The sequence below is a fragment of the Vombatus ursinus genome, unplaced genomic scaffold, assembly GCF_900497805.2.
Source record: "Vombatus ursinus unplaced genomic scaffold, bare-nosed wombat genome assembly UNPS02014864.1, whole genome shotgun sequence".
Classification (NCBI taxonomy): domain Eukaryota; kingdom Metazoa; phylum Chordata; class Mammalia; order Diprotodontia; family Vombatidae; genus Vombatus; species Vombatus ursinus.
This window is the reverse complement of record NW_020954642.1, coordinates 8,565,156-8,586,415: the sequence shown is the minus strand read 5'-3', so window position 1 is coordinate 8,586,415 and position 21,260 is coordinate 8,565,156.

Genomic DNA, 21,260 nt, shown 5'->3' with positions numbered 1-21,260 from the left:
TTGTACTTTTCCAATTTCTTTTGTCTTCTCTCTATTAACATAGTAAACATTTTGGATCAAATCTTTATAAGTTTTCCTTGGAGTAGTGCAATAAAGTCTTAATTGGTATCCCTGCTTCCAGCCTATCAGGTTTCTAAATATACTTCAAACAACTGCAATATTTAAATTCATAAATTACACATCTGATCATATCTCACTTTTGCATAAGAAACTTCAGTGACTCTTTTTTTTGCACTTGGAATAAAGTATGAACTCCTTTGTCTGTAATCTAATGTCCTCCAAAATCTAGATCCAATTTCTTTAGCCAGACTGTTCAAATGATACCTAGCCCACCCACCCCCACCCCCACTTTCTGATTCCAGCCAAACTCTGGATTCTTTCTTTTGTCTTTTCAGTCTCTCTTCCATGCCTAGAATGTTTTCTCTTTTCCTTTTCTGCTCAGTAAAATGCTGAGCTACTATAAAAACAAAATTCAGATACCAGTTCCTATAGGGATACTTTCCACATATGTCCCACATCTTAATGTTTTCTCCTTGTTCTGCAAATATTTATTTTTATGTTTATGGATTTTTCACTATGCAAAGAATTTATTCCACATTAAAGTGAGTAATTTGAGAGCAAGGACTATTTTTTTTTTTGCCTTTCTTTCTGTCCCCAGTTCTTAGCATAGTGCCTGGCACAGAGTAGGTGCTTAATAAATATTTATTGACTGAATTAATTATTTTTAGAGACTAACAGAGGATTACATTCAAGAAGAACTACATGAAGCCTCCAGAAAGGAGAAGAGTGCTCTTGGCAACAGGAGTCTGGATGTACCCTTTTGGCTCTTGTGTAGTTGATAAGTGTATCTAATGAGGTTTGTACTTGACATTTAGGTCTACTCTCTGTAGAGAACTTGTGTGTGCAAGGGGATAGAGAGTATGTCCCAGTTTGGGGGAATTTTGTGTGCTTACTCTTCTTATAATATCTTCTTGATAGGTTTTATACTTCAAAGCTAACGGAGTTCAACTTGTTATTTGTTGAGGTAGAGAACATGAATGGTGGCTTAAAAGCTATAGCATTAGAAACTCCATATCCTTACATCTACCGCTATAACCCTTAGGGGATAAGAATTAAGAATAGGATTTGATAGAGTGAGCTTATAGGGGCTACTACAATTTAATAAGGGCTAGGGTTAGCGTTGGGTTAGGATTAGGGTTTGGGTTATGGTTAGGATTAGGTTTAGGGTTTATGGTTAGGGTTTATGGATAGGGTTAGGGTTAGGGTTACTACAATCTACAATCTTATCAGTAATTGAAATTAATATCCTTTCCTGATGTTTGAATGAGATACTTTTTTCTTTCTTTTGAAATTATAGTGCAAATTTTCTAATCTCCAATGCATGACACTTTTATCATTTGCTATTTTTATAAAAATCACTTTTCAAAGATCCAACAATCATTTTTGCCTGATCTTATAATATTCTACCTAAAGAGTTATTTGTAAATGCATATCCTTGAGCTTGATTGATGCCAGGTGGTAATCTCCCACTATATGCTCACCTATTCTTTTTGTCATTTTAGGTCTATTCTTTTTAGGCTAAAGAGAATTTTGATTTGTAGAGATAACAAAATCAAAATAGGCTAATTCAGGAATGTGGCATGAGATGGTAGTTTATGGCAAATGGGTGGATCTGGAGAAGATTCTTTATGGACAAGGAATATTAGAAAGTGTGGATAGCAATAGCACCTGACTTATCAGATTGTTGTAAGGATCAGATGAGTGAATGTTGTAAAAGCAAACAACAGTGTCTTACACATAGTAGGTATTACCTAAATGTTCACTTTATCACCTCTATTTGTTATTGTTATTATTAGTGATTAATTATAATGATTATCACCTTATCATAATCATCGTCGTCATCATCATCATCATCACAGTTGTATCCTTGTTCCCATTCCCTCTCATCATTTATAGATGGCTGTCCATTAATTGTTCCCTATCTCACTCTCAACATTAATATCCTGCTAGTGTACTTACTAGTTCTCTTTCATTACTTACAAACATGTTCTAATATTCCTCTCCTATAAAGAACCTTCCTAAGATCCAGCCATTTACCACAACCTATTATCTTATACTACATTGCCAAATTCCTATACTAGATTATTTTTATTATTTTATTTCTACCAAGCAACAATATCTTCAGCTTAGAAGAAAGAGACCCAAAATGACACAAAAATATAGGTGACACAAAATATAAGTGCACATAGCTGGAGTAAGGTATAAGAAGTTCGGAAAGTTATGAAGGAGCCAGGTTTCCAAAAACTTTGATTGCCAGAAAAAGGCAGGGATGACATGATTGAGGCAAACAAATTGCAGTAATCCATGTGTGAAATAATAAGGACCTACACTAGAATAGTGGTATTATCAGAGAAGAAATGGAGGTGTATTATAGAAATGTTGCAAAGGTGAAACTGACAAACCTTGGCAACAACTTGGATATGAGGACTGAGAGACAGTGAGCAATCAAGGATTACTAGCAGGTAATGAGCCCAAGAGATTGAGAGGATGGCATTGCCCTCCAGAATAATAGGAAAGGTAGGAGAGGAAGGGTTAAGGAGGAGAGATGAGTTCTAACTTGGACATATTCAGTTTAAAATTGGTAAGATTCCTTCTTTACCTATTTTACCAAATAGTTTATATAGTCTTGGAATTAATTGTTCTTTAAATGTTTGATGGAATTCGCATGTAAATCCATCTGGCTCTGGAGATTTTTTCCCAGGGAGTTACATACTTTTTAACCAGTCTGTGAAAATCTGACTTCATGTTAATTACACTTATTTTTGGTTACCTTCTTCAGTGATATTTGTTACTTCACTCATATTCCCCAGAGTGAATTTAGGGTTACATTTCAAACTGGGAGGGAGAGTTTATATGTCCCTTTTTTCCCCAACTACTTCCATTCACTTCCTTAGTCTCCATTATCCAAAAATCTACTAGCTCTTAATGAAATCTGATTTTATCCTGATAACACAAACTTCCTGACTTCCACCCTTTTCCAGTAAAGGAATTAAACTATTTGGTAAAATAGGTAAAGAAGGAATCTTACCAAATTCTTTTTATGATACAAATATGGTGCTGATACCCAAACCAAGAAGAGTCAAAACAGAGAAAGAAAATTATAGACTAATTTCTGTAATGAATATAGATGCAAAAATCTTAAACAAAATATTAGCAAATAGATTACAGCAACTTATTACACCAATAATACACTATGACCAGGTAGGATTTATACCAGGAATGCAGGGCTGGTTCAATATAAGGAAAACTATCAGCATAATCCATCATATCAACACCAAAACTCACAAAAACCACATGATCATCTCAATAGATGCAGAAAAAGCTTTTGACAAAATACAACACCCATTCCTATTAAAAACACTAGATAACATAGGTATAAATTAAGTCTTCCTTAAAATAATAAATAGCATCTATCTAAAATCTTCAGCAAGCATAAAATGTAATGGGGACAAACTAGAAACATTTCCAATAAGATCGGGGGTGAAACATGGATGTCCATTATCACCACTCTTATTTAACATCATACTTGAAACATTAGCTTTAGCAATAAGAGAAGAAAAAGACATTGAAGGCATTAGAATAGGCAAAGAAGAAACAAAGCTATCACTCTTTGCAGATGACATGATGTTATACTTAGAGAATCCCAGAGAATCAAGTAAAAAACTACTTGAAATAATAAACAACTTTAGCAAAGTTGCAGGCTATAAAATAAACCCACATAAATCATCAGCATTTCTATATATTACCAACAATAATCCATCACATCAACACCAAAACTAACAAAAACCACATGATCATCTCAATAGAGACACTTTTCACACAGATAAAATCAGATCTAAATAATTGGAAAAACATCAGTTGCTCATGGGTAGGCCAAGCTAATATAATAGAAATGACAATTCTACCTAAGCTAATTTACTTATTCAGTGCCATACCAATCAAACTAGCAAAAAAATTATTTTATACAGTTAGAAAAAATAATAACAAGATTCATTTGGAAGAACAAAAGGTCCAGAGTATCAAGAGAACTAATGAAAAGAAATGCAGGGGAAGGCGGCCTAGCCATTCCAGATCTTAAATTGTATTATAAAGCAGCAATCATCAAAACTGCTTGGTACTGGCTAAGAAATAGAGTGGTGGATCAGTGGAATAGGCTAAGTATGCAAGACACCATAGTCAATGATGATAGTAATCTATTATTTGATAAACTCAAAGACCCCAGCTTCTGGGATAAGAACCCACTCTTTGAAAAAAAAAAACTGCTGAGAAAACTGGAAAAGAGTATGGCAGAAACCAGGCATAGACCAAAATCTCACACCATATACCAAAATAAAGTCAAAATGGGTACATGATTTAGATATGAAGGCTGATACTATAAGCAAACTGAGAGATCAAGGAATAGTTTACCTGTTAGATGGAGAACAGAAGATTTCATGACCAAACAGGAGATAGAGAACATTACAAAAAGCAAAATAGATAATTTTGATTACATTAAATTGAAAAGTTTTTGCACAAACAAACCAATGAAACTAAGATTAGAAGGATGGTAGAAATTTGGGAAAGAATTTTTACATCCAGTCTCTCTGATAAGGGCCTCATTTCTAATATATAGAGAATTAAGTCAAATTTATAAGAATACAAGCCATTCCCCAATTGATAAGTGGTCAATTCTCAGATGACAATTCTCAAATGAAGAAATTAAAGCCATCTATAGTCATATGAAAAAGTGCTCTAAATCACTATTGATTAGAGAAATGCAAATCAAAACAACTCTGAGGTACCACATCACACCTATCAGAATGGCCAACATGACAAAACAGGAAAGTGATAAATGTTGGAGAAGATGTGGGAAAATTTGAACACTAATGCATTGTTGGTGGAGTTGTGAAATGATCCAATCATTTTGGAGAGCAATTTGGAACTATGCTCAAAGGGCTATAAAAATGTGCATACCCTTTGACCCAGTAATAGCACTTCTAGGGCTACATCCCAAAGAGATCACACAAATGGGAAAAAGACCTGCATGTACAAAAATATTCATAGCAGCTCTTTTTGTGGTGGCAAAGAATTGGAAATTGAGAGGATGCCCATCAATTGGGGAATGGCTGAGCAAGTTGTGGTATATGAATGTGATGGAATACTATTGTGCTATAAGAAATGATGAACAGGCTGAGCTGACTTCAGAAAAACCTGGAAAGACTTGTACGGTCTGATGCTGAGTGGAATGAGCAGATCCAAGAGAACATTGTACAAAATAACAGCCATGTTGTGTGATGACTAATATTGATAAACTTAACCCTTCCTGGCAATACAAGGATCTAAGACATCTCCAGAGGCCTTGTGATGGAAAATGCTATCCATGCCCAAAGAAAGAACTATGGAAGCCGAATTGTTATTTTTTTTTCTCTTCTGTTGAGTTTTGTTTCCTCTTTCTGATGGTTCCTCCTATTGGTTTTAATTTCTACTTACAACATCACCAATGTGAAAATATGTTTCATATGAATGTAAATGTATAGCCTATATCAGATTGTGTGCTGTCTTGGGGAGGGTGGTGGGGAGGAAGAGGGAGAAAAATTTTAAGCTCAAAAGCATATAGAAGTGATTATTGATGAATCAAAATACATTAATAAAAAAAGTCAAAACAATGGCTTAGTCTCAGACACTTACTAGCTGTATGACCCTAGGAAAGTCACTTAATATTATTTGCCTCAGTTTCTTTATCTATAAAATGAGCTAGAGAAGGAAATGACAAACCATTCTAGCATCTTTGCCAAGAAAATCCCAAATAGGATCACAAAGAGTCAGACATAGAAAATGATGGAACAACAAACACAATGAAGTTTTTGACTGAGTATAGAGATAGATAACATGAACCTCAAAGGAAGAGAGGGTACTGAGTGAAGGAGGAAGGAGAAGAACCTGGAAGTGGCAATAGAGAGCAATGAGTATTCTAACTCCCCTGCCTTGGCCAGTGAGCTGGGGAAAATGAATTCCTTTACTGGAAAAGGGTGGAAGTCAGAAAGGTTGTGTTATCAGGATAAAATCAGATTTCATTAAGAGCTAGTAGATTTTTGGATAATGGAGACTAAGGAAGTGAATGGAAGTGGTTGGGGAAAAAAGGGACATATAAACTCTCCCTCCCAGTTTGAAATGTAACCCTAAATTCACTCTGGGGAATATGAGTGAAGTAACAAATATCACTGAAGAAGGTAACCAAAAATAAGTGTAATTAACATGAAGTCAGATTTTCACAGACTGGTTAAAAAGTAGAGTGTGAAAGAGATCTAGAATGAAGACCAGTTTTTAGCAAGAGTGTGGTGGTTTCAGAAGGTGTAATGAGAGGAGTATATAGATGGAGATCAAGATTCAGGAGGGTACTGAAGTGAGTAGGATAAGCATGATATGTGGAAGAATTGGTAGAAGAAAATAATTTTCACCTTAATCATTCTATATCATAGAACTTTGAACTCCATGTGAATAGGGACAGTTATCTGTCTTCTTTGTGTCTTTTGCACTTAATATGGTATCTGGCACAAATCAGAGCTTAATAAATGTTTTTTCAACTCACCGATTGACTAACTAAACATTGACTTAAAGCTGGAAGGGACCTCAAAAATCCAGCCCCTTCATTTTGTGGAAGAAAGTAAATTCCAAAGATGAAAAGTAGCACATCCAGGGTTATACAGGTAATTTGCATCAGAATCAGGATTCAAACCAGTTCCTCAAACTTCAAATCTACTATTATTTCTATCACATTCCTTTCTAGAGATTAGGTGACAGGGGTTTAGGAATTTCCTGGTGATCAGACAAAATATTAGCTATTCAGGTGTTCAGTAGATTAGAGAAGGGGCACAAAGGACAAATGGTAATAGATTTGGAGCTTATCTGGTGAGGACGGCAATTTATCCTGACCAGAATAACCACTTACATATTTTTTTCCCCCTCTGGATCATAATGCTTAACAAGAGCTGAGGCTGTGCAAAGGCTGAAGAAATATTAAAGGGTAAGGTGAGGATCACCTTCTTTCTTTTTGGTAGTGACTACTTTCATTCCCTGGGACCTCAAAGGTGATTGAAAATTGAAGCTTGGGCCAGAATGGCTGACATTAGTGGCAACTGAGAGGGTCAAATAGTGAAGGAGGCTTCTAGGCACAATTGCTTCTAGCCTCTACAATATGATACTATTACCTATTACTATACCATTGAGAAACTGGTCCTATGAAAAAAAAAACCCAGGCAAATTTTTTTTTTGAGGCAATTGTGGTTAACTGACTTGCCTAGGGTCACACAGCTAGTGTCAAGTGTCTGAGGCCAGATTTGGACTGACTCCTGACTCCAGGGCTGGTGCTTTATCTACTGGGCCACCTAACTACCCCTAAATATTTCTTTTTTAAAATTATGATTTTTATTTATTTCATTAAATATTTCCCAGTTGCATGTAAAAAAAATTACAATCTTTTTTTTTAAATTTGTGTTCCAAATTCCCTCCTTTCTGCCTTTCACTCTCCTTGAGAAGAGAAGCAATTTTATTTCAAATATACATGTGAGGTTATACAAAACATATTTCAATGTTATCCATTTTCTAAAATAACATACAAACAAAACAGTCAAGATAAATATATTTTTAAAAGTATACTTCAATCTGCATTTAGAGTTCATCAGTTTCCTCTCCAGAGGTAGATAGCATTTTTCATCATAGGTTCTTTTGAATTTTCTTGAATCAGTCTTGATCAGAGTAGCTAAGTCTTTCACAGGTGATCATCTTTACAATATTGTTGTTATTGTTCACCATGTTCTCCTGGTTCTACTCACCTTACTTTGCATTAGGTCATAAAGGTTTTCCCAGATTTTTCAGAAACCATCTTGTTTATTATGTCTTATAGTATGACAGCATTCTATCACAATAATATACTACACTTTGTTCAGCCGTTGCCAATTTAATGATCATCCTCTCAATTTCTAATTCTTTATGGCACAAAAAGAACAGCTATAAATAGTTTTCTACATGTGGGTCCTTCCCCTCCCCTTTTTTTGCTCTTTTTCTGATAGAGACCTGGTAGTGTTTTTTCTAGGTCAAAGGGTATGCATAGTTTTATGATACTTTCAGTTCAGCTCCAAATTATTCTTCAGAATGTTCGGACTAGTTCATAACTGCATCAACAATGCATTAGTGTCCAATTTTGCCACATCCCCTGCATTATTTATCATGTTACTTTTCTGTCATGTTAGCCGACCTGATGAGTGTGAGGTGGTATCTCATATATGTTTTAATTTGCATTTCTCTAATCAGGGGTGATTTAGAGCATTTTTTATGTGACTATTAATAGTTTTGATTTCTTCTTCTGAAAACTGGCTATTCATATCCTTTGACCATTTATCAATTTGGGAATAGCTCTTATTTTTTTAAAAAAAATTGACTCAGTTGAGGGCAAACTTTTCAATGGTAGTATTAGATGAGTCTCTTTACCGATTAAGCAATTAGCCACAACCTACCTGGGCATTTAGTGATGGCAAAAGGCTTAAGATACTAATATCTCAGGCATGATTTTCTTAAGTAGATTCTGATGTCTCTAACTTTACAACTAGTAATAATCTGCCCCCATTTACCATTGTGGACTGACTATTACTTAACAATAATGACTGGTAATGATCACTAACATTGTTATAGAACTTTCCATATACCAGATGCTATGCTAAGTTTTTTATACTTGTCATCTCATTTGATCCTCACAACAACTCTAGAAGGTAGGTTCTATTATTATACCCATTCTGTAGATGAGAAATTCAAGGTAAAGGTTAAGTGATTTGCCCAGAATCACATAGTTAACAAGTGTCTGAGGCCAGATTTGAACTCAGTTCTGCCTAATTCTAGGCTCTCTATTCACTGCACCACGTACCTGCTTGTTTTAATGATTTTTTTATTTGCTCTCTCCAAAGGAAGTCCAAAAGATCACTGAAGAAAATACTTCCTTAAAGATTAGAATGGAGCAAATGGAAGCTAGTAACTTTATGAGAAATCAAGAAATTGTAAAACAAAATAAAAGAATGAAAAAAAATAAAAGACAATGTGAAATACTTCATTGGAAAAACAACTGACCTGGAAAATAGATGCATGAGAGATAATTTAAAAATTATTGGACTATCTGAAAGGAAAACTTCCCTGGAAATCTCAAACTAGAGGGTAAAATAGAAATGGAAAGAATCTACCAATCACCTCCTAAAAGAGATCCCCAAAGGAAAACTCCTAGGAATATTATAGCCAAATTCCAGAGTTCCCAGGTCAAGGAGAAAATATTGCAAGCAGCCAGAAAGAAAAAAATAAAGTATTGTGGAAATACAATCAGGATAACACAAGATTTAGCATCTTCTACATAAGGGATCTGAGGGTTTGGAATATGATATTCCAGAGGTCAAAGGAGAGAGGATTACAACCAAGAATCACCTACCCAGCAAAACTGAGTATAATCCTTCAGGGAAAAATGGATATTCACTGAAATAGAGGACTTGCAAGAATTCTTGATGAAAAGACCAGAACTGAATAGAAAATTTGTGTTTCAAATTCAAGACTCAAGAGAAGCATGAAAAGGTAAACAGGAAAGAGACATCTTAAGGGACTTATTAAAGTTGAAATGTTTACATTCCAACTTGGAGAGATGATATTTGTAACTCATGAGACCTTTGTCACTATTAGGGCAGTTGGAGAGAAAATGTGTGTGTGTGTATATATATATATATATATATATATATATATATATACAGAGACAGAGAGAGAGAGAGACAGAGAGAGACAGAGAGGAAGCACAGTGTGAGTTGAAGATGAAGGGGTGATATATAAAAAATAAAATTAAGGGGTAAGAGAGTATTATACTGGGAGAAGGAGAAAGAGAGAGGCAGAATGGGGTAAGTTATTTCACATAAAACAGACAAGAAAGAGCTTTTACAGTGGAGAGGAAGTGGGGGAAGGTGAGAGGGATTAAGTGAATTTTTTTTATTAATTCATTTTGATTTATCAACAATCACTTCCATATGCTTTTGAGTTTAAAATTTTTCCCCCATTTCCTCCCCACCACCCTCCTCCCCAAGACAGCACACAATCCTATATAGGCTATACATATAAAATCCTATTTAATATATTTTCACTTTAGTGATGTTGTAAGTAAAAATTAGAACCAGTAGGAGGAGCCACCAGAAAGAGGAAACAAAACTAGACAGAAGACAAAAAAATAGCAAATACTATGCTTTGATCTACACTCAAATTCCATAGTTCTTTCCTTGGATCTGGATAGCATTTTCCATCATGAGGCCCTTGGAGATGTCTTAGATCTTTGTATTGATGGGAAGGGTTAAGTTCATCAGTATTAGTCATCACACAACATGACTTATTGTGTACAATGTTCTCTTGGTTCTGCTCACTTCACTCAGCATCAGACCGTACAAGTCTTTCCAGGTTCTTCTGAAGTCAGCCTGTTCATCATTTCTTATAGCACAATAGTATTCCATTACATTCATATACCCCAACTTGTTCAGTCATTCCCCAATTGATGGGCATCCTCTCAATTTCCAATTCTTTGCCACCACAAAAAAGGCTGCTATGAATATTTTTGTACATGTAGGTCCTTTTCCCATTTGTATGATCTCTTTGGGATATAGCCCTAGAACTGCTATTGTTGGGTCAAAGGGTATGAACATTTTTACAGCCCTTTGGGCATAGTTACAAATTGCTTTCCAGAATGATTGGATCATTTCACAACTCCACCAGCATTGCATTAGTGTTACAATTTTCCCACATCTTCTCCAACATTTATCACTTTTCTGTTTTGTCATGTTGGCCAATCAGATAGGTGTGATGTGGGACCTCAGAGTTGTTTTGATTTGTATTTCTCTAATCAATAGTAATTTAGAGCATTTTTTCATATGACTATAGATGCCTTTAATTTCTTCATCTGAGAACTGCCTGTTCATGTCTTTCGACCATTTATCAACTGGGGAATGAGTTGTCTTCTTCTAAATTTGATCTAATTCTCTATATATTTTATAAATGAGTCCACTATCAGAGAGACTGGATGTAAAAATTCTTTCCCAATTTTCTACCTTCCTACTAATCTAAGTTTCATTGGTTTTGTTTGTGCAAAAAACTTTTCAATTTAATGTAGTCAAAGTTATCTATTTTGTTTTTTGCAATGTTCTCTATCTCCTATTTGGTCATGAATTCTTCTATTCTCCATAGATCTGACAAGTAAACTATTCCTTGCTCTCCCAATTTGCTTATAGTATCAGCCTTTATATCTAAATCATGAAACCATTTTGGCTTTATTTTGGTATGTGGTGTGAGATTTTGATCTGTGCCTAGTTTCTGCCATATTCCCTTTCTGTTTTCCCAGCAATTTTTGTCAAATAGTGAGTTCTTATCCCAGAAGCTCACTTCTTTGGGTTTATCAAATAATATATTGCTAGAGTCATTGACTACTGTGTCTTGCATACTTAACCTATTCTACTGATCCACCACTCTATTTCTTAGCCAGTACCAAGCAGTTTTGATGGTTGGTGCTTTATAATACAATTTAATATCTGGAATAGTTAGTCCACCTTTCCCTGTATTTCTTTTCATTAGTTCCCTTGATATTCTGGACCTTTTGTTCTTCCAAATGAATCTTGTTGTTATTTTTGGTAGTTTGACTATCATGGCACTGAATAAGTAAATTAGCTTAGGTAGAATCATCATTTTTATTATATTAGCTCAGCCTACCCATGAGCAACTGATGTTTTTCCAGTTATTTAGATCTGACTTTATTTGTGTGAAAAGTGTTTTGTAGTTGTGTTCATAGAGTTCCTGGGTTTGTTTCGGGAGGTAGACTCCTAAATATTTAATAATGTCTACAGCAAGTTTAAATGGAATTTCTCTTTCTATTTCTTGCTGTTGGGCTTTGTTGGTAATATATAGAAATGCCAATGATTTATGTGGGTTTAATTAATAGCATGCAACTTTGCTAAAATTGTTTATTATTTCAAGTAGTTTTTTACTTGATTCTCTAGGATTCTCTAAGTATATCATCATGTCATCTGCAAAGAGTGATAGCTTTGTTTCTTCTTTGCCTATCCTAATACCTTCGATTTCTTTTTCTTCTCTTATTGCTAAAGCTAACGTTTCCAGTACGATATTGAACAATAGTGGTGATAATGGACATACATGTTTCACCCTTGATCTTATTGGAAATGCTTCTAGCTTGTCCCCATTACATGTAATATTTGCTGAAGGTTTTAGGTAGATGTTATTTATTATTTTAAGGAAGACTCCATTTATACCTATGCTCTCTAGTGTTTTTAATAGGAATGGGTACTGTGTTTTGTCAAAAACTTTTTCTCATTTCATCAAAGTCAACTTATATCCACCCCCTTTGTGTATACTCTTTTAACATGGTGTAATAACAATACTGTTCTCAAGAGTTGCAGATGTCATCTTCCCTTGCAGATGAATGTTACAGGGTGTTAATGTGCTGGGGCCCTTTGTAGTGCTGCTTCCCTTATTTTTGCTGTAAACAGTTTGCCCTTATTAACAACATATTGTATCTTTCTGTCTCATTTACCTTTTTATGTCTTTCTTGGTTCTTGTACTTGAAGACCAAATTTTTGTTGAGCTCTGGTCTTTTTACCAGGAAGGTTTGGAAGTCACCTATTTCATTGAATATCCATCTCCTCCCCTGAAAGATCATGCTCATTTTCACTGGGTAGCTTATCCTTGGTTATAATCCAAGCTCCTTTGCCATACAGAATATTATGTTCCACGCCCTACAGTCCTTTAATGTAGAAACTGCAAGGTCCTGTGAAATCCTGACGGTAGTTCCATGATATTTAAATTATTTCTTTCTGGCTGCTTGCAGTATTTTCTCTTTGACCAGGTAATTTTGGAATTTGGCTACTATATTCCTTGGCATTTTCAATTTTGGATCTCTTTCAGGAGGTGATCGGTGGATTCTTTCTATGACTGTTTTTTTTTATCTGGTGTTGAGCTGGAATCAGCAAGGCTGGAACTCTTGGGCAACTCTAGGTTGCCTGTTTTTCCTTTCCTTTAGCTTTCTTCATCTCCTTTCAGATGAAAGTTACAGGGTGTTTATGTGCTGGGGCCCTTTGTAGTGCTGCTTCCCTTATTTTTGCTGAGGCACTGGGAGACCTGTTTGCTAAAGAATGCCAAGGCACCTGGTGGTTTTCTGAACTGGTTTCCACCAGTTCCCCCACCTTCACTGAGGCACTCAGAAGTCCTTGTGTTGGTGTTTGCCTGCTCTACCACCTGGATTTCAGGATCTCCTTCTGGTGTGCTAAAGTGGGACTTTCTGCTAACTTACTGGGATGCTGCTGGTTCAGTACTCCTCCACTTCCCCCAGGGAAAGAGGAACCTTTCCCATTAATCCTTCAAGCTACCTGTGCTACTACACTGCTGTTACCCATCTTTCTTTTGGTTCAGTGTTCCAGGGATTTTTATGGGGTGATATTTTCTGGCCTTTCAGAGGGGCAGGGGAGGGTGAGAGTGACTACCTTTTTACTCCACCATCTTGGCTCCTGGAAAGAATGAGTGAATCTTATTCTCCTTGGATTTGCTTTAAGGAGAGAATAACATACACACTCAATTGGGTATGGAAATCTACTTTATCCTACAGGAAAATAAGGGGAAGAAGATAAGAGGGGCAGATGATAAAAGGGAAGGCAGATTGGGGGAGAGGGTAATCAGAAGCAAACACTTCTGAGGAGGAACAGGGTCAAAAGAGAATGGAACAAACAGGGGGTGGGATAGGATGAAGGAAAATATAGTTAGTTTTTCACAACATGACAATTATGGAAGTGTTTTACGTGACTGTACATGTATAACCTGTATCAAGTTTCTTGCCTTCTCAATGAAGGTGGGTGGGGAGGGGGAGGGAGAAAGAGAGAGAGAGAATTTGGAACCCAAATGTTGATTTTTGTGTTTTTTTTTGTTTTGTGTTTTTGGCAATTGGGATTTAGCAACTTGCCCAGGTTCACATAGCTAGTAAAAGTAAAGTGTTTGGTCTGAGACCTCACTTGAACTCAAGTCCTCCTGACTTCAGGGCTGGTTCTCTATCCACTGTGCCACCTAGCTGACCCCAAACCCAGACTTTTAAAAACCAATGTTAAAAATAGTTTTTTACATATAATTGGGAGATAAGATATACAGGCAACAGGGCATAGACATCTATCCGGCCCCACAGGAAAATAGAAGGGAAAGGAGATAAGGGAAGGGGGAGGCAGTTAAAAGGCAGGGGATACTACTGTAAGAGGTATTCAAAATACATATCATCTTGGGGTTGGGGGAGGGATGAAATGAGGAGAAAATTTGGAACTCAAAAGCTTGTGGAAGTGAATCTTGAAAACTAAAAATGAATATTTAAATAAAGAACCATATTATATTTGTTTTCTCCAAAAATTTGACTCTCCCATTCCTGTTGCTTCACTTACCCAATTCCTTTCATGTGAAATTCCTTTTTGTTCTTCTCTTTTATATTGTCCAGGTATTTTTTACCTAATTTCAAGGGGAATCAATCAATTTTGATTGGAATGAAGTTACATTTCTATTTTGTCTGACTACAAAATGAAATTATATTTTCTTCAGTTACTGTTTTTCCAAATCATTTTTCTGTGAAGGGATCAATATACTTCAACAAACTGACAAGAGGGTGTATAATGCAAAAAAAGAAAATAAGAACTTCCAATCTATACAAATAGCAGCATAAAACTAAAAGACAACTGCATTTTCACTTGTTCTCCTTATGCATATTTCTCTCTCCTTCTCATTGCCACTTCCTAGGATCCCTGGCTTCCTACAAGTCTCAGTTAAAAATTTCACCTTCTTCAAGAAGCCTTTCTCAGTTCTCCTAAATCTCAGTGTACTGATATTTTATTCAATTTCTTTTGTCTTTATCTTGTTCTTTCATAGTTGTTTCAATGTTTTCTCCTTGTTATAGCCCTCCTTGTTAGTATAGTTACTATAACTTCTGCTTAATAAATGCTAGTTGACTGACATACTGGCTCCATGAAGATACTGAAATGCAGACTCAGCCATCTAGTTTAACCCACACCAAAAAGAACCACTTCTCTAATATGCTTTTGTTCAAGAATCTGTCATTAAAGAGTTCCAATGAGGGAGAACACACTATCTCCCAAAGCTGTCTATTTCATTATTAGATATCTCTAATTATTAGGTAATATTTCTTTATTTCAACCTTAAGATTCCCCCCCCCCCGGGACTTCCAACCACTGCTTAGTTCTAACTTTTGGGGCCAAAGAGAAAAAAATACAGTCTCTCTTTCATATGACAGTGATTCAGATTGTTGAAGACAGCTACAATGTTCTTTTTGAGTCTTTCCTTCTCTGGGATAAAGCTCACAAGTTCATTCAATTTATTCTCATGTAAAAGCAAGGACTCAAGGCCATTTACCATTTTGTTTATCCTTCTCTGGACACTCTTCAATTTTTCCGTGTTCTGCTGAAAATTTGTGCTCCCAAAGTAAAAACAATATTTGAGATGTTGTCTGATAAGGGCAGAGTACAGAAGAATTATCACCTTATTTTTGCTTCTTATAATACAGCCCAAGATAGTAACAATTTCTTTTCTTTTTCTTTTTTGACTGGCATATCACATTGTTGACTTGTACTGAGCTCATAGACCATCAAATCCCCCAGATCTTTTAGACACTGTTATATAACCAAACTATTCCTACATTATAGTTGTTTATGTTTTTAATTCAAACACAAGATTTACTCATAGTGGATGGAATGTTGGACTTAAAGTTAGATGACCTGAGTTTGAATGCCAGCTTTCATCCTAGCTATCTCTGAGACCATGGAATATTCATATATTCTCTCTGTGTCTCATTTCCTGCATCTGAAAATCAATAGACTGAAAGAGTTGTTTTCTAATATTCTTTCCAGCTCTATGCCTATGTGCCCATTACCTATTATGCTTCATCTTACTAAAGGCAACACAATATTCTATGGTGCCTTTATCTTGTTAGAACCTGACTCTATCATCCATTGTGTAAATGAACTCTTTCACTTGGAATGGATTTCTTCCTTCAGCATGGTATAGGAAGACACAATCAATTGAGAGGGAAAATTTATGTTCTATATTTGGCTTTTACATTAAGCTACTTTGGAAACTTGATCAAGAGCTTTATTTTCTGGATGAAGACGAGGAAAGTACAGTTATGCTAGAACTAATTAGCTATACCATCTTATCCTGATCTACAATTTTTTTTCTGATACATCTTTTCAAAATACATATATATCTCTTAGAATTTATGCTTGGTGTTTGTTAATTCTTCTTATTTATTACCTGATACCGTTACTTATTATATACTTAGCATCTAGACTCTAAGATCTCTCTTGATAGATAAAGAATGAGGTATAGGGGCTAGGCCTATGATTTCATGAGTATAATGGGCTCTCAGAGAGGAACTTCCTCTTCTAATTCAGGTCAGCACCTTCTAAACAAGGGTAAAACTTTTGTGAGTTGCTAAGGGGACCAAGAGGTTAAGTAAATTGCTTAGAGTTATTTTGCCAGCAAGTGCCAGAGATAACACCCAGGTCTATCCATTGTTTCAATCTGCTTTTCATAGTCTTCCCCATATTCTCCTTTTAGTGTTAATATCACTCAGCACCACATCTTACATGGTCTCATTTCTGGGCACTACTTTTCTGGGAATACATTAATAAATGAAGAAGGTCTAGAGGACAGCCAGTGTGGTTGAAGATTATTGAATTCAAGAATTATGAGGAATCATTGAAGAAACCCTGGTAAGTTTAATCTAGAGAAGAGATGGTATGATGGATGAAATGTATGTCTGAACCTTTCACCCACTGCTCTTAGCTATGAGGTCAAGAAGCATAAGTCCATATGACTGGCCTACATACACTTAAAGATATTAGTCACATTTACCCTATTTTCTCCTCTCATACCCCCATTTCCTTCAGCTGGTGGTTTTATGACATGCATTATAATATCCTCACCAACCTAGGGAATTTGGTCATGATTTGGTTTTTTATATGTCTTGCAAAACTGAACATAATCATCAAATGTGGCATAATAAGGGCACAGTAGACTATAATTGCTTTCTTATACATTTTCTATAATGCTGAGATAAATGTAAATGACCATTATGTAGATTTTTTAGCAATTACATTCAATAAGTTTTTAGGCCCTTTCTGTATATGTAATTTAATATCCTTCATATCTATTTTCATCCTTCATACAGCTTACAACTTATTGAGCATGAAAAGTGTCTGGTTTTTATTTTCCAGTTTCAAGGTGTTTTAGAACAAACTTCCTGTTTTTACCAAATAGGTTTAAAAGTGGACCTAAAAGTTAGACTTCTCTTATTGTAGTTTCACTGGAAAAAGTAATGAGGTTTTACATTTGTTTTAAATTTCCCACAATAAATTCCCCAAAGTCCCCCAGTAAATGTGTCATACGTACGTTTTATGATTGAGTGATTGGTCAATATCTATTTTGAAACAAACTGCATAATAGTTTTTTGAAGTTTCAGCAAAACTCTTTCAGTGAAGTAGAGAAATTGAAAAATCACCCTCATGCTTGTTTGGATGGAAAGAGATAGAAAGCAAATGCACCTGGGGAGGGGGATGAGGATTTGGAAAGACACCTGGGGATGTTCCAAATGTGCATTTTCTTAATAATTAGCACATCACACACCTAGTTAGCATCTCATAAATAACCATGGAGCATTTATTTAATGAATCATTTTACCTTGCACTGTCAGAGGTTAACATGAAAGCAAAATGGTTGCTTATTTTTAAAAAAGGGATTCAGTTGTTTTTGGGATTTCCTGTAGGTAGAAAAATAATTGACACTAGGAATGCATAATCGATCTAACCTTATTTTCAAAATATTTTTAGCTATTTTCTAAAAGATGTTATATATGAATATATATAGGGATATATTTATTCATAGATATCCATATATATTCATGTATATAATGTTTTGACAGGCATGACAGAGAAATGGGCATAAAAAGGTAGCAACATCTTCATATGTTTATGCTGTGACAAGTGTTCCTATATATGCATATATATGTAGAACTGATGTCCTTTCTTTCTGACATTGAACTTTCTTTTAATATTTTCTGCCACAACAGCTTTGGGGAAGCAATAGAAGTGATTGGATTTCACTAATTTTCTCTCTCATACCCATTAATTCATTTAACAAATGTTAATTAAGTTCCTCCTGGGAGCAAGTCTGTATGCTAGATGCTGGGTAAGAAAGAATCCATACAGTACAAAATCTGATGTCAAAGAATGTACACTTATAATAATTATAATGCAAAGGTAAGTCTGATAAGTGTAAATAAGATGTGGGGAAAAATTACAAAATTTGAGGAAGAAGATATCACTTTTACCTGAGGAAATGGAGTGTGTATAAAAATCAAAGTTTTGATTCAAAGAAGAAATATTATAATGGACCTTAAAGGAAAGGAGGGATTTCAGTAGAGGGAAGTAAGTGGAAAGAAAAAAAATGTCCAATTCAGTTGTCTGAACAGAAGTTGAAAGATGGAGCAGTATAGGACAAAGGTGTGTAATGGGAATAGTGTACTGTAGTCCAGGTTCAGTGAATTAATAACGTATGAAAAGCTAAAGAATGGAATAAGTGTATAAATGTTAATTTGAGCAAGATAGTGAAGGTTCTTAAATATGAGGTTTGAGAAGGGAAAGAGAATGATACTCATAAAACATTTGGATCTAATTGATATAGATATGGAATGCTCCCTGGAGTGGAGCAAGTAAGTCTTTGTAAAGACAAAGACTTGTGCTTTCATGGCTATGTTTCTACAGAAAGTTCTTGACACTAAAATCCTTGGCACTGACAAAGGATTCAACATCATAAATATGTCTTTTAATCAATGGAAATAAGATGAAAGAATATAAATAATAAAATATTATGTTGCCATTCCCTGAGGACTATGGGACTTTTCCATTTGGCTCACATTTGAAAACTTGTAAATGTGTTATCTTCTCCTATTAGAATATAGACTCCTTGAGAAGAGAGAATGTCTTGGTTTACTAACTGTATCACCAAAACTTACCAGAGTACTTTGTACATAATCATTGCTAAATAAGCATCTATCCTTTAATTCCTTCTTCCAGGTTCTGTGAACATATGATATAGGTTGAAGATATTATGTAAATATGACACCCTGCATAGGGCTCATGAGGCACCTATATGTTGCCTTGATCACAACAATAAAAATTCTGATGTCAAATTGGGGTGCATATGTTTTTTTTCTGTTGAAATGCCTCCTGAGAAGATCAGAGAACATAATAAAGTACCAGAAGCCATATACAACAAATCCAAGTCCCCAAACTATTGAAAGGAGTACCACCAATTTGATAGGAGCCACTGAGAAAAGTGGCAAGTGGTGTGACTGGCAAGTGGAAAGATGATGTTTAGATATGAATGTTATCTGTCATATAAAACAACATGTAAAATAATAATTACTCAATTACTCAATCAGAGGACTTGGAATACAATATTAAGGAGGTCAAAGGAGCCAGGATTACAACCAGGAATTACCTACCCAAGAAAACAGAGTATAATCCTCCAGGAAGAAATTGGATATTTAATGAGATAGAGACTTTCAAGTATTCTTGATGAAAAAACCAGAACTGAATAGAAAATTTGACTTTCAAATACAAGACTCAAGAGAAACATAAAAAGGGAAAAAGGAAAGATAAATCATAAGGGACTTAATAATTTTAAATTATTTACATTCCTACATGGGAAGATGATATTTGTAACTCATTAGAACTTTCTCATCATTAGGGTATTTAGAAGGAGTATATATAGACAGAGGTCACAGGTATGTGTTGAATATGAAGGGATGATAGCTAAAAATAAAATTAAGGAGTGAGAGAGGAATGTAAGGGGAGAAAGGGAAAGGGAGATGTAGAATGGGGTAAATTATCTCACAAAGAAGAGGAAAGAAAAAGTTTTTACAGTGGAGGAGAAGAGGGAGGTGAGGAGCAGTTGTGAATCTTACTTTCATCAGAATTGTCTCAAAGAGGGAATAACATACACGCTCAATTGGGTATAAAAGTTGATCTTACCCTACAGGAAAGTAGGAGGGGAAGTGGATAAAAGAAGGGGTGTCTGTGTGTGATAGAAGGGAAGGAATATTGGGAGAGGGGTTAGTTAGAAGCAAGACACTTTTGAGTAGGGACAGGATGAAAGGAGAAAAAGAATTGAATAAACAGAGTAAGGGAAATAGAATGGAGGGAAATACATTTAGCAATAGTAACTGTGCAAAAATGAAGCAAATTTCTCTGATAAAGGCCCATTTCTCAAACATATAGAGAACTGAGTCAAATTTATAAAATAAGAGTCATTTCCCAATTGATAAATGATCAAAAGATATCATCAGTTTTCAAAAGAAGTTATTAAAGCTATCTATAGCCATATGGTAAAATGTTCTAACTCACTACTGACCAGAGAAAAGCAAATTAAAACAATTCTGAGGTACTACATCATATCTATTAGATTGTCTAATAGGACTGAAAAGTTAAATGACAAATGTTAGAAGGGATATGGGAAAGATGAGACATTAATGCATTGTTGGTGGAGTTGTGAACTGATTCAAACATTCTGTAGATCAATTTTGAACTATACCCAAAGGGCTATGAAACCATACATACCCTTTGACTCAACAAATACCACTATTAAGTTTAAATCCTGAAATAAATAAAAACAAAAAGAAAAAGTTCCTATTTGTACAAAAATATTTGGAGCATCTCTTTTCTAGAGGCAAAGAATTAGAAGTTGAAGGGAAGCCAATCAATTGAGGATTAACAGAGCAAATTGTGGCATGTGATTGTGATGGAATACTATTATACTGTAAGAAATGGTAAGCAGGATGCTCTCAGAAAAACCTGAAAATACTTAAATAGGCTGATGTGAAGTGAAATGTACTTTATACAAAATAATAGCAATATTGTAAGATGATCAGCTATGAATAACTTAGCTATTCTCAGCAATACAATGATCCAAGACAACTCTGAAGGATTATGATGAAAAATGCTATGCATCCCCAGGGGGGAAAAAGTGATGGTGTCTAAATACAAATTGAAACATACTTTTTTAAAATTTATTTTTCTTGAGGGTTTTTTTCTCTGTTTTTTTTAAATGAC